The sequence below is a fragment of the Arachis ipaensis genome, chromosome B1 (genome assembly GCF_059453495.1).
Source record: "Arachis ipaensis isolate K30076 ecotype BB chromosome B1, ASM5945349v1, whole genome shotgun sequence".
In the NCBI taxonomy this organism is placed as follows: Eukaryota; Viridiplantae; Streptophyta; class Magnoliopsida; order Fabales; family Fabaceae; genus Arachis; species Arachis ipaensis.
In genome coordinates this window covers 34,508,436-34,521,490 of record NC_142436.1, presented here as the reverse complement: position 1 = coordinate 34,521,490, position 13,055 = coordinate 34,508,436, and the positions used below count along the sequence as shown (strand labels likewise).

At 39.2% G+C, this 13,055-nt stretch overlaps 1 non-coding gene across 1 annotated transcript; it reads right to left on the bottom strand.

Moving 5' to 3' along the window:
* Positions 1-1,926: 1,926 nt before the first annotated feature.
* LOC148576186 (small nucleolar RNA R71) lies at positions 1,927-2,030 on the bottom strand. Its single transcript, XR_015902779.1, has one exon. It is a non-coding gene; the product is annotated as a small nucleolar RNA R71 (small nucleolar RNA).
* Positions 2,031-13,055: the final 11,025 nt, after the last annotated feature.

Genomic DNA, 13,055 nt, shown 5'->3' with positions numbered 1-13,055 from the left:
AAATCACAAAATCAAAAAAAATAATTTGATGTTTCTTGTTAGAGTCTTGTGTCAGTTTTTAAGTTTGGTGTCAATTGCATGTTTATCTCTTTCTTGCATTTTTCGAAAATCCATGCATTGCATTCTTCATGATCTTCAAGTTGTTCTTGGTAAGTCTTCTTGTTTGATCTTTAAAATTTCTTGTTTTGTGTCTTTTCTTGTTTCTCATTTGCATTTTTGAATTATTAATGTCTCAAAATTTAAAATTTCTAAGTTTGGTGTCTTGCATGTTTTTCTTTTCTTAAAAATTTTCAAAAATAAGTCTTGATGTTCATCTTGATCTTCAAAGTGTTCTTGGTGTTCATCTTGACATTCATAGTGTTCTTGCATGCATCATTTGTTTTGATCCAAAATTTTCATGCATTGAGTCTTTTTGATGTTTTTCTCTTTCTTCATTAAAAATTCAAAAATAAAAAAAATATCTTTCCCTTTTCTTCTTTTCATAAATTTTCGAAAATTTGGTTTGATTTAGTCAAAAAGTTTTTAAAATTTAGTTGTTTCTTATGAGTCAAATCAAATTTTCAATTTAAAAATTCTATCTTTTTCAAATCTTTTTCAAAAATCAAATCTTTTTCAATTTTTCTTTCATATTTTCGAAAACTTTATGATTGATTTTCAAAATCTTTTTCTTATTTCTATTTCATATTTTCGAAATTAATGCTAACAATTAATGTGATTGATTCAAAAATTTTAAGTTTGTTACTTGCCTAGTAAGAAAGGTTCAATCTTTAAATTTTAAAATACTATCTTTTTGTTTCTTGTTAGTCAAGTAATCAACTTTAATTTTTAAAATCAAATCTTTTTAAATTTCTTTTTCAAATCTTTTTCAAAATAAATTTCAATCACATCTTTTTCAAAATTAATTTCAAAATCTTTTCCAACTTCTTATCTTTTCAAAATTTGATTTTCAAATCTTTTTCAATTAACCACTTAACTTTTTCTTTGATTCTTATCTTTTTCAAAACTACCTAACTAACTCTCTCCCTCTAATTTTCGAAAATCCCTTCCCTCTTTTTCAAAATTCCTTTTTAATTAACTAATTGTTTTAAAATTTAATTTAATTTAATTTCATTTAAAAATTTTCGAATTTTAACTTTAATTTTTAAATTAAAAATAAAAATATTTTTATTTTATTTTATTTAATTTTTGAATTCTCTTATCACTCATCCCCTTCTATTTATTTATTTATCTACTAACACCCCTCTTTCACTCAAGAATTCAAACCCACTCTTCCCCTCTGTGTTTGGATTCTTATCTTTTCCTTTTTCTATTCTTCTCTTCTTATACTTACATAAGGAATCTCTATACTGTGACATAGAGGATTCCATATTTTCTTTTCTGTTTTCTTTTTTTTCATATGAGCAGGAACAAGGATAAGAATATTCTTGTTGAAGCTGATCCTGAACCTGAAAGGACTCTAAAGAGGAAGCTTAGGGAAGCTAAAGCACAACTCTCTGGAGAAAATCTGACAGAAATTTTTGAAAAAGAAGGAGACATGGTCGAAAATAATAACAATGCAAGGAAGATGCTTGGTGACTTTACTGCACCAAATTCCAACTTGCATGGAAGAAGCATCTCAATCCCTGCCATTGGAGCAAACAATTTTGGGCTAAAGCCTCAATTAGTTTCTCTGATGCAACAAAACTGCAAGTTTCATGGACTTCCATCAGAAGATCCTTTTCAGTTCTTAACTGAATTCTTGTAGATCTGTGATACTGTTAAGACCAATGGGTTGATCCCGAGGTCTACAGGCTGATGCTTTTCCTGTTTGCTGTAAGAGACAGAGCTAGAATATGGTTGGATTCTCAACCTAAAGATAGCCTGAACTCTTGGGATAAGCTGGTCACAGCTTTCTTAGCCAAGTTCTTTCCTCCTCAAAAGCTTAGTAAGCTTAGAGTGGATGTTCAAACCTTCAGACAGAAAGAAGGTGAATCCCTCTATGAAGCTTGGGAGAGATACAAGCAACTGACCAAAAAGTGTCCTTCTGGCATGCTTTCAGAATGGACCATCCTGGATATATTCTATGATGGTCTATCTGAATTATCAAAGATGTCATTGGACCATTCTGCAGGTGGATCCATTCACCTAAAGAAAATGCCTGCAGAAGCTCAGAAACTCATTGACATGGTTGCAAATAACCAGTTCATGTACACTTCTGAAAGGAATCCTGTGAGTAATGGGACGTCTCTGAGGAAGGGAGTTCTTGAAATTGATACTCTGAATGCCATATTGGCTCAGAATAAAATATTGACTCAGCAAGTCAATATGATCTCTCAAACTCTGAATGGATTGAAGGAATCATCCAACAGTACTATAGAGGCATCTTCTGAAGAAGAAGCTTATGATCCTAAGAACCCTGCAATAGCAGAGGTGAATTACATGGGTGAACCCTATGGAAACACCTATAATCCCTCATGGAGAAATCATCCAAATTTCTCATGGAAGGATCAACAAAAGCCTCACACAAGGCTTTAATAATGGTGGGAGAAACAGGTTTAGCAATAGCAAACTTTTTCCATCATCCACTCAGCAACAGATAGAGAATTTTGAGCAGAATCCATCTAGCTTAGCAAATATAGTCTCTGATCTATCTAAGGCCACTGTGAGTTTCATGAATGAAACAAGGTCCTCCATTAGAAATTTGGAGGCACAAGTCGGCCAGCTGAGTAAAAGAGTCACTGAAACTCCTCCTAGTACTCTCCCAAGCAATACAGAAGAAAATCCAAAGAGAGAGTGCAAGGCCATTGATTTGATCATCATGGCTGAACCTACAAGGGAGGAGGAGGACGTGAATCCTAGTGTGGAAGACCTCCTGGGACGTTCAGTGACCAATAAAGAGTTTCCCTTTGAGGAACCAAAGAAATCTGAGGCTCATCTAGAGACCATAGAGATTCCATTGAACCTCTTTCTGCCCTTCATGAGCTCTGATGAGTATTCTTCTTCTGAAGAGAATAAAGACGTTACTGAAGAGCAAGTTACTAAGTACCTTGGTGCAATCATGAAGCTGAATGCCAAATTATTTCGTAATGAGACTTGGAAAGATGAACCTCCCTTGCTCACCAATGAACTAAATGCATTGGATAGGCAGAAATTACCTCAAAAGAAATAGGATCCTGGTAAATTCCTAATTCCCTATAACATAGGTACCATGACCTTTGAGAAGGCTCTGTATGACCTGGGGTCAGGAATAAACTTAATGCAACTTTCTGTAATGGAGAAACTAGGGATCTTTGAGGTGCAAGCTACCAGAATCTCATTAGAGATGGCAGACAACTCAAGAAAACAGGCTTATAGACTGGTAGAGGACGTGTTAGTAAAGGTCAAAGGCCTTTACATCCCTGCTGATTTCATAATCCTAGACACTGGGAAGGATGAGGATGAATCCATCATCCTTGGAAGACCCTTCCTAGCCACAGCAAAAGCTGTGATTGATGTGGACAGAGGAGAATTGGTCCTTCAACTGAATGAGGACTACCTTGTGTTTAAGACTCAAGGTTCTCCTTCTGTAACTGGTGCACGAAATTGTGATGTCCAGGCTCAAACAATCCCTGGCAACGTGAGCAACTTGGTGCGCGTAATCGTGATTACACTTTAATTATGTAAAATTCATGGCTCTTTCTTTCCCTGGCAGTGGCACCAAGAATATGGTGCCAATACCATGGTTCACAACTTCGATACAACTAACTAGCAAGTGCACTGGGTCGTCCAAGTAATACCTTACGTGAGTAAGGGTCGAATCCCACGGAGATTGTCAGTATGAAGCAAGCTATGGTCACCTTGTAAATCTCAGTCAGACAGATATAAAATAGTATGGAGTTTTCGAAATTAATTAATAAAAGTAAAGATAGAAATACTTATGTAAATCATTGGTGAGAATTTCAGATAAGCGTATAGAGATGCTTTCGTTCCTCTGAACCTCTGCTTTCCTGCTGTCTTCATCCAATCAGTCTTACTCCTTTCCATGGCTGGCTTTATGCAAGGGCATCACCGTTGTCAGTGGCTACATCCCCTCCTCTCAGTGAAAAATATGCTCACATGCTCTGTCACAGCACGGCTAATCATCTGTCGGTTCTCGATCATGCTGGAATAGGATTCACCCTCCTTTTGCGTCTGTCACTAACACCCAGCACTCGCGAGTTTGAAGTTTGTCACAGTCATTCAATCATTGAATCCTACTCGGAATACCACAGACAAGGTTTAGACTTTCCAGAATCTCTTGAATGCCGCCATCATTCTAGCGTACGCCACGAAGATTCTGATTAAGAGATCTAAGAGATATTCATTCTAGCTTAATTCATGTAGAACGGAAGTGTTTGTCAGGCACGTGTTCATAGGGAAGAATGGTGATGAGCGTCACACATAATCATCACCTTCATCACGTTCTTGGGTGCGAATGGATATCTTAGAAGCGAAATAAGATGAATTGAATAAAAAACAGTAGTACTTTGCATTAATCTTTGAGGAACAGCAGAGCTCCACACCTTAATCTATGGAGTGTAGAAACTCTACCGTATGAAAATACAAAAGTGAAGGTCCAGGCATGGCCGAGATGGCCAGCCCCCAAAACGTGATCACAGGATCAAAATACAATCCCGGATGGTCAAAAAGACTAGTAAAATGTCCTATTTATAATAAACTAGCTACTAGGATTTACATGAGTAAGTAATTGATGCATAAATCCACTTCCGGGGCCCACTTGGTGTGTGCTTGGGCTGGGCTTTGAGTGTTGCACGTGCAGAGGCCATTTGTGGAGTTGAACGCCAGCTTTTGTGCCAGTTTGGGCGTTCAACTCTGGTTTTGGCTCCTTTTCTGGCGCTGGACGCCAGATTTGGGCAGAGAGCTGGCGTTGAACGCCGGTTTACGTCGTCTATTCTTGACCAAAGTATGGACTATTATATATTACTGGAAAGCCCTGGATGTCTACTTTCCAACGCAATTGGAAGCGCGCCATTTCGAGTTCTGTAACTCCAGAAAATCTACTTTGAGTGCAGGGAGGTCAGAATCCAACAGCATCAGCAGTCCTTCTTCAACCTCTGAATCTGATTTTTGCTCAAGTCCCTCAATTTCAGCCAGAAAATACCTGAAATTACAGAAAAACACACAAACTCATAGTAAAGTCCAGAAATGTGAATTTAACATAAAAACTAATGAAAACATCCCTAAAAGTAACTAGATCCTACTAAAAACATACTAAAAACAATGTCAAAAAGCGTATAAATTATCCGCTCATCACAACACCAAACTTAAATTGTTGCTTGTCCCCAAGCAACTGAAAATCAAATAAGATAAAAAGAAGAGAATATACTATAAATTCCAAACTATCAATGAAACATAGCTCCAATCAAATGAGCGGGACTTATAGCTTTTTGCCTCTTGAATAGTTTTGGCATCTCACTTTATCCATTGAGGTTCAGAATGATTGGCATCTATAGGAACTCAGAGTTCAGATAGTGTTATTGATTCTCCTAGTTCAGTATGATGATTCTTGAACACAGCTTCTTTATGAGTCTTGGCCGTGGCCCTAAGCACTTTGTTTTCCAGTATTACCACCGGATACATAAATGCCACAGACACATAATTGGGTGAAACTTTCAGATTGTGACTCAGCTTTGCTAAAGTCCCCAATTAGAGGTGTCCAGGGTTCTTAAGCACACTCTTTTTTTTTTTGCTTTGGACCTTGACTTTAACCGCTCAGTCTCAAGTTTTCACTTGACACCTACACGCCACAAGCACATGGTTAGGGATAGCTTGGTTTAGCCGCTTAGGCCAGGATTTTATTCCTTTAGGCCCTCCTATCCACTGATGCTCAAAGCCTTGGGATCCTTTTTATTTGCCCTTGCCTTTTGGTTTTAAGGGTTATTGGCTTTTTTGCTCTTGCCTCTTGGTTTTAAGAGCTCTGGCTTTTTCTGCTTGCTTTTTCTCTATTTTTTTTTCGCCTATTTTTTTTTCTCTTTTTTTTTTCTGCAAGCTTTGTTCTTTGCTGCTTTTTCTTGCTTCAAGAATCATTTTTATGATTTTTCAGATTATCAAATAACATGTCTCCTAGTCATCATTCTTTCAAGAGCCAACATATTTAACATTCTTAAACAACAACTTTAAAAGACATATGCACTGTTCAAGCATTCATTCAGAAAACAAGAAGCATTGTCACCACATCAATATAATTAAACTAAGTTCAAGGATAAATTCGAAACTCATGTACTTCTTGTTCTTTTGAATTAAAATATTTTTTCATTTAAGAGAGGTGATGGATTCATAGGACATTCATAACTTTAAGACATAATTACTACTACTAATGATCATGTAATGAAGACACAAACATAGATAAGCACATAACATAGAAAACGAAAAACCGAGAAAGTAAGAACAAGGAATGAGTCCACCTTAGTGATGTCCTTGAGCTCTTCTATGTCTCTTCCTTGTCTTTGCTGCTCCTCCTTCATTGCTTTTAGATCTTCTCTGATTTCATGAAGGATGATGGAGTGCTCTTGATGTTCCACCCTTAGTTGCTTCCAATAATTGTGTGGAAGAAAATGTATCCCCTGAGGTATCTCAGGGATCTCTTGATTTGCAGTCAAATGTTCTACCACTGAGCTATAGACCCTTGATGGAAGCTTTTGTCTTCCCTTTCCTCTTTCTAAAGGCTTCTCTGGCCTTAGGTGCCATCAATGGTTATGAAAAAAAACAAAAAAGCTATGCTTTTTACCACACCAAACTTAGAATGTTGCTCGCCCTCGAGCAAAAGAAGAAAGAATAGAAGAAGAAGAAGAAGATATGGAGGAGATGGATGGATGTGAGTGGTAAATGGAAAACAGAAGGGATGATCATGAATGGAAAGAGAGATGATGAGGTAGGTGGGGATCCTGTGGGGTCCACAGATCCTGAGATGATCCTGTGGGGTTCACAGATCCTGAGATGATCCTGTGGGGTCCACAGATCCTGAGGTGTCAAGGCATTTACATCCCTGCACCAATTTAGGCATGTAAAATGCCCTTGCACACAACTCTGGGCGTTCAGCGCCCATTTGTTGCCATTTCTGGCGTTGAACGCCAGAACCATGCTTGTTCTGGGCGTTCAGCACCAGGATGCTGCCCCCACAGTCAAACTTTAAGTTTGGTGTTGGGAGGCCACAACCAAACTCTAAGTTTGGTGTTGCACCCCCACATTCAAACTCTAAGTTTGGTGTTGGGAGGTTCCAACCTTGCTCTGATTATCTGTGAGGCTCCATGAGAGCTCACTGTCAAGCTATTGACATTAAAGAAGCGCTTGTTGGGAGGTAACCCAATGTTATTTAATCATATCTATTTTATTTTCTTTTTGTTATTTCGTGTTTTATTAGGTTGATGATCATGTGGAGTCACAAAAACAACTGAAAATTAAAAAACAAAATAAAAAATAGCATTAAAAATAGCACACCCTGGAGGAGGAGCATTCTGGCGTTTAACGCCAGAAACAAGCACCAAGCTGGCATTTAACGCCAGAAACAAGCATCTACCTGGCGTTAAATGCCAGAAACAGGCTACATTTGGGCGTTTAACGCCAGAAACAAGCAGCAGTCTGGCATTAAACGCCAGGATTGCACAGCAAGGGCATTTTACACGCCTAATTGGAGCAAAGATGTTAAGTCCTTGGCCACACTGGATCTGTGGACCCCACAGGATCCCCACCACTTCTTCTCTCCTCTTCACAACTTTTTATAACTCTCTTCCCCAAATATCCTTCACCAATCACCTCACTCACTCTTTCCCATCACCTCTCCACCATTCACATCCACCTCTCTTCCCCAAAAAACCCCACCTACCTCTAAAATTCAAACTATTTTCCCTCCCAAACCCAACCCTAATGGCCGAACCCTAAACCTCCCCCCACTCCTATATAAACCCCTCATCCCTTCTTCATTTTCACACAACACAACCCTTTCTTCTTCGCCTTGGCCGAATACAAACCTCTCTCCCTATCCCCCATTTCTCTTCTTCTTCTCCTTCTTTATTTCTTCTTTTGCTCGGGGACGAGCAAACATTTTAAGTTTGGTGTGGTAAAAGCATTGCTTTTTATTTTTCCACAACCATTAATGGCACCTAATGCCAGAGAAACCTCAAGAAAGAGGAAAGGGAAGGCAATTGCTTCCACCTCTGAGTCATGGGAGATGGAGAGATTCATCTCAAAGGTCCATCAAGACCACTTCTATGAAGTTATGGCCAAGAAGAAAGTGATCCCTGAGGTTCCTTTCAAGCTCAAAAAGAATGAGTATCCAGAGATCCGACATGAGATCCGAAGAAGAGGTTGGGAAGTTCTCACCAACCCCATTCAACTAGTCGGGATCTTAATGGTTCAAGAGTTCTATGCAGACGCATGGATCACTAGGAACCATGATCAAAGTGTGAACCCGAATCCAAAGCATTGGCTTACCATGGTTCGGGAAAAATACTTAGATTTCAGTCCGGAAAATGTAAGGCTGGCGTTCAACTTGCCAATGATGGAAGAAAACGCACGCCCCTACACTAGAAGGGTCAACTTTGATCAAAGGTTGGACCAAGTCCTCATGGACATATGTGTGGAAGGAGCTCAACGGAAAGTTGAATCAAGAGGCAAGCCGGTTCAATTGAGAAGACTGGACCTTAAGCCTGTAGCTAGAGAATGGTTGGAGTTTATTCAACGCTCAATCATTCCTACTAGCAACCGGTCTGAAGTTACTATAGACCGGGCCATCATGATCTATAGTATCATGATTGGGAAGGAAGTAGAAGTTCATGAGATTATACCTCAAGAACTCTACAAGGTGGCTGACAAGTCCTCTACTTTGGCAAGTTTAGCCTTTCCTCACCTCATCTGCCACCTCTGCAGTAAAGGATGGAGCAAACAAGAGATCATGGACCTCAACAAGAGCATGAAGAAATTTCTCACCATGAAATCCCTGAGATGCCTCAAGGGATGCACTTTCCTCCACAAAACTATTTGGAGCAAATCAACACCTCCCTAGGAGAATTAAGTTCCAACATGGGACAACTAAGGGTGGAACACCAAGAGCACTCCATCATCCTCCATGAGATTAGAGAAGATCAAAGAGCTATGAGGGAGGAGCAACAAAGACAAGGAAGGGACATAGAGGAAATCAAGAGCACCATTGGTTCTTCAAGAAGAGGAAGACGCCACCCTCACTAAGGTGGACCCGTTCCTTAATCTCCTTGTTCTTATTTTCCTGTTTTTTGTTTACTATGCTTTATGTTTTATTTATGTTTATGTCTTCACTATATGATCATTAGTTTTTAAGTGTCTATGTCTTAAAGCTATGAATGTCCTATGAATCCATCACCTCTCTTAAATGAAAAATGTTTTAATTACAAAAGAACAAGAAGTACATGGTTTCGAATTCATCCTTGAAATTAGTTTAATTATTTTGATGTGGTGACAATACTTTTTGTTTTCTGAATGAATGCTTGAACAGTGCATATGTCTTTTGAAATTGTTGATTATGAATGTTAAATATGTTGGCTCTTGAAAGAATGATGAAAAAGGAGACATGTTATTTGATAATCTGAAAAATCATAAAAATGATTCTTGAAGCAAGAAAAAGCAGTGAATACAAAAGCTTGCGAAAAAAAATAAAACAAAAAGAAAAATGGTGAAAAAAAAAAGAAAAAGCAAGCAGAAAAGGCCAAAAGCTCTTTAAACCAAGAGGCAAGAGCAAAAAGCCAATAGCCCTTAAAACCAAAAGGCAAGGGTAATAAAAAGGATCCAAGGCTTTGAGCATCAATGGATAGGAGGGCCTAAAGGAATAAAATCCTGGCCTAAGCGACTAAACCAAGCTGTCCCTAACCATGTGCTTGTGGCGTGAAGGTGTCAAGTGAAAACTTGAGACTGAGCGGTTAAAGTCGAGGTCCAAAGCAAAAACAGAGTGTGCTTAAGAACCCTGGACACCTCTAATTGGGGACTCTAGCAAAGCTGAGTCACAATCTAAAAAGGTTCACCCAATTATGTGTCTGTGGCATTTATATATCCGGTGGTAATACTGGAAAACAAAGTGCTTAGGGCCACGGCCAAGACTCATAAAGTAGCTGTGTTCAAGAATCAACTTACTGAACTAGGAGAATCAATAACAATATCTGAATTCTAAGTTCCTATAGATGCCAATCATTCTGAACTTCAATGGATAAAGTGAGATGCCAAAACTATTCAAGAGGCAAAAAGCTACTAGTCCCGCTCATTTGATTGGAGCTAAGTTTCATTGATATTTTGGAATTTATAGTATATTCTCTTCTTTTTATCCTATTTGGTTTTCAGTTGCTTGGGGACAAGCAACAAATTAAGTTTGGTGTTGTGATGAGCGGATAATTTATACGCTTTTTGGCATTGTTTTTACATAGTTTTTAGTATGATTTAGTTAGTTTTTAGTATATTTTTATTAGTTTTTAATTAAAAATCACATTTCTGGACTTTACTATGAGTTTGTGTGTTTTTCTGTGATTTTAGGTAATTTCTGGCTGAAATTGAGGGACCTGAGCAAAAATCAGATTCAGAGGCTGAAGAAGGACTGCAGATGCTGTTGGATTCTAATCTGCCTGCACTCAAAGTGGATTTTCTGGAGATACAAAAATTCAAATGGCACGCTCTCAATTTTGTTGGAAAGTAGACATCCAGGGCTTTCCAGAAATATATAATAGTTCATGCTTTGCTCGAGTTTAGACGATGCAAACTGGCATTCAATGCCAGCTCTCAGCCCTATTCTGGAGTTAAACGCCAGAAACACGTTACAAACTGGTGTTTAACTCCAAGAAAGACCTCTCCACGTGAAAGCTTTAATGCTCAGCCCAAGCACACACCAAGTGGGCCCCGGAAGTGGATTTCAGCATCATTTACTTATCTTTGTAACCCTAGTAACTAGTTTAGCATAAATAGGACTTTTTACTATTGTATTTGGGATCTTTTGGAACATCTTTGGATGTTTAGTTTTGAGATCATGAGGCTGGCCTCTCGGCCATGCCTGGACCTTGTTCTTATGTATTTTCAACGGTAGAGTTTCTACACACCATAGATTAAGGTGTGGAGCTCTGCTGTTCCTCAAGAATTAATACAAAGTACTATTATTTTTCGATTCAACTCAAGCCTATTTCTTATCTAAGATATACACTTGTTCTTCAACCTGAGGAAGATGATGATCCGTGACACTCATCATCATTCTCACCTATGAACGCGTGCTTGACAACCATGTCCGTTCTACTTGCAATAGCTTAAGTGCGTATCTCTTAACCTCCTGGTTCATGACGCATGGTTGCCTCGCCTGACAACCGAGCCTTCCATTCCATGAGATCAGAGTCTTCGTGGTATAGGCTAGAATTATTAGCGGCCATTCTTGAGATCCGGAAAGTCTAAACCTTGTCTGTGGTATTCCGAGTAGGATCCGGGAAGGGATGGCTGTGACGAGCTTCAAACTCGCGAGTGCTGGGCGTAGTGATAGACGCAAAAGGATTACGGAATCCTATTCCAGTATGATCGAGAACCAACAGATGAATAGCCGTGCGGTGACAGTGCATTTTGGACCATTTTCACTGAGAGGATGGGATGTAGCCATTGACGATGGTGATGCCTTACATAAGCTTGCCATGGAAAGGAGTAGGAATGATTGGATGAAGACAGCAGGAAAGCAGAGGTTCAGGAGGAACAAAAGCATCTCTATACGCTTATCTGAAACTCTCGGCAATGAATTACATAAGTATCTCTATCCTATTTTATATTTTAAATTATATTTTAATTATCAATTCACCATAACCATTTGAATCTGCCTGACTGAGATTTACAAAGTGACCATAGCTTGCTTCAAGCCGACAATCTCCGTGGGATCGACCCTTACTCACGTAAGGTTTATTACTTGGACGACCCAGTGCACTTGCTGGTTAGTTGTGCGAAGTTGTGACAAAGAACTAAGATTATGAACGTGCGTATTAAGTTTTCAGCGCCGTTACCAAAGAATGAACGATCACAATTTCTGCGCACCAGTTGCCTCCCAATAAGTGCTTCTTTAATGTCAATAGCTTGACAGTGAGCTCTTAGAGAGCTTCACAGAGACTCAGAGCCTGATGTTGGCCTCCCAACACCAAACTTAGAAGTTAAGTGTGTGGGCTCTGTTTGACTCTGTATTGAGAGAAGCTTTTCATGCTTCCTCTCCATGGTTACAGAAGAAGATCCTTGAGCCTTAAACACAAGGTAGTCCTCATTCACTTGAAGGACTAACTCTCCTCTGTCCACATCAATCACAGCTCTTGCTGTGGCTAGGAAGGGTCTTCCAAGGATGATGGATTCATCTTCATCCTTCCCAGTCTCTAGGATTATGAAGTCAGCAGGGATGTAATAGCCTTCAACCTTCACTAAGACATCCTCTACAAGTCCATAAGCCTGTTTCCTTGAATTGTTTGTCATCTCTAGTGAGATTCTTGCAGCTTGCACCTCAAAGATCCCTAGTTTCTCCATTACAGAGAGGGGCATGAGGTTTATACTTGACCCAAGGTCACACAGAGCCTTCTTAAAGGTCATGGTTCCTATGGTACAAGGTATTAAGAACTTTCCAAGATCCTGTTTCTTCTGAGGTAATTTCAGTTGAACCAGATCAATTAGTTCATTAATGAGCAATGGGGGTTTATCCTCCCAAGTCTCATTACCAAATAACTTGGCATTCAGCTTCATGATTGCTCCTAGATACTGAGCAACTTGCTCTTCAACAATGTCTTCATCCCCTTCAGATGAAGAATACTCATCAGAGCTCATGAATGGCAACAGTAAGTTTAGTGGAATCTCTATGGTCTCTATATGAGCCTCAGATTCCTTTGGTTCTTCAATAGGGAACTCCTTAGTGGCCAGTGGATGTCCATTGAGGTCTTCCTCAGTGGAAATCACTGCCATTCCCTCCTCTCTAGGTTCGGCCATGGTGGTTATATGGATGGCCTTGCACTCTCTTTTTGGATTCTCTCCTGTATTGCTTGGGAGAGTATTAGGAGGGAGTTCAGTAACTCTTTTACTCAGCT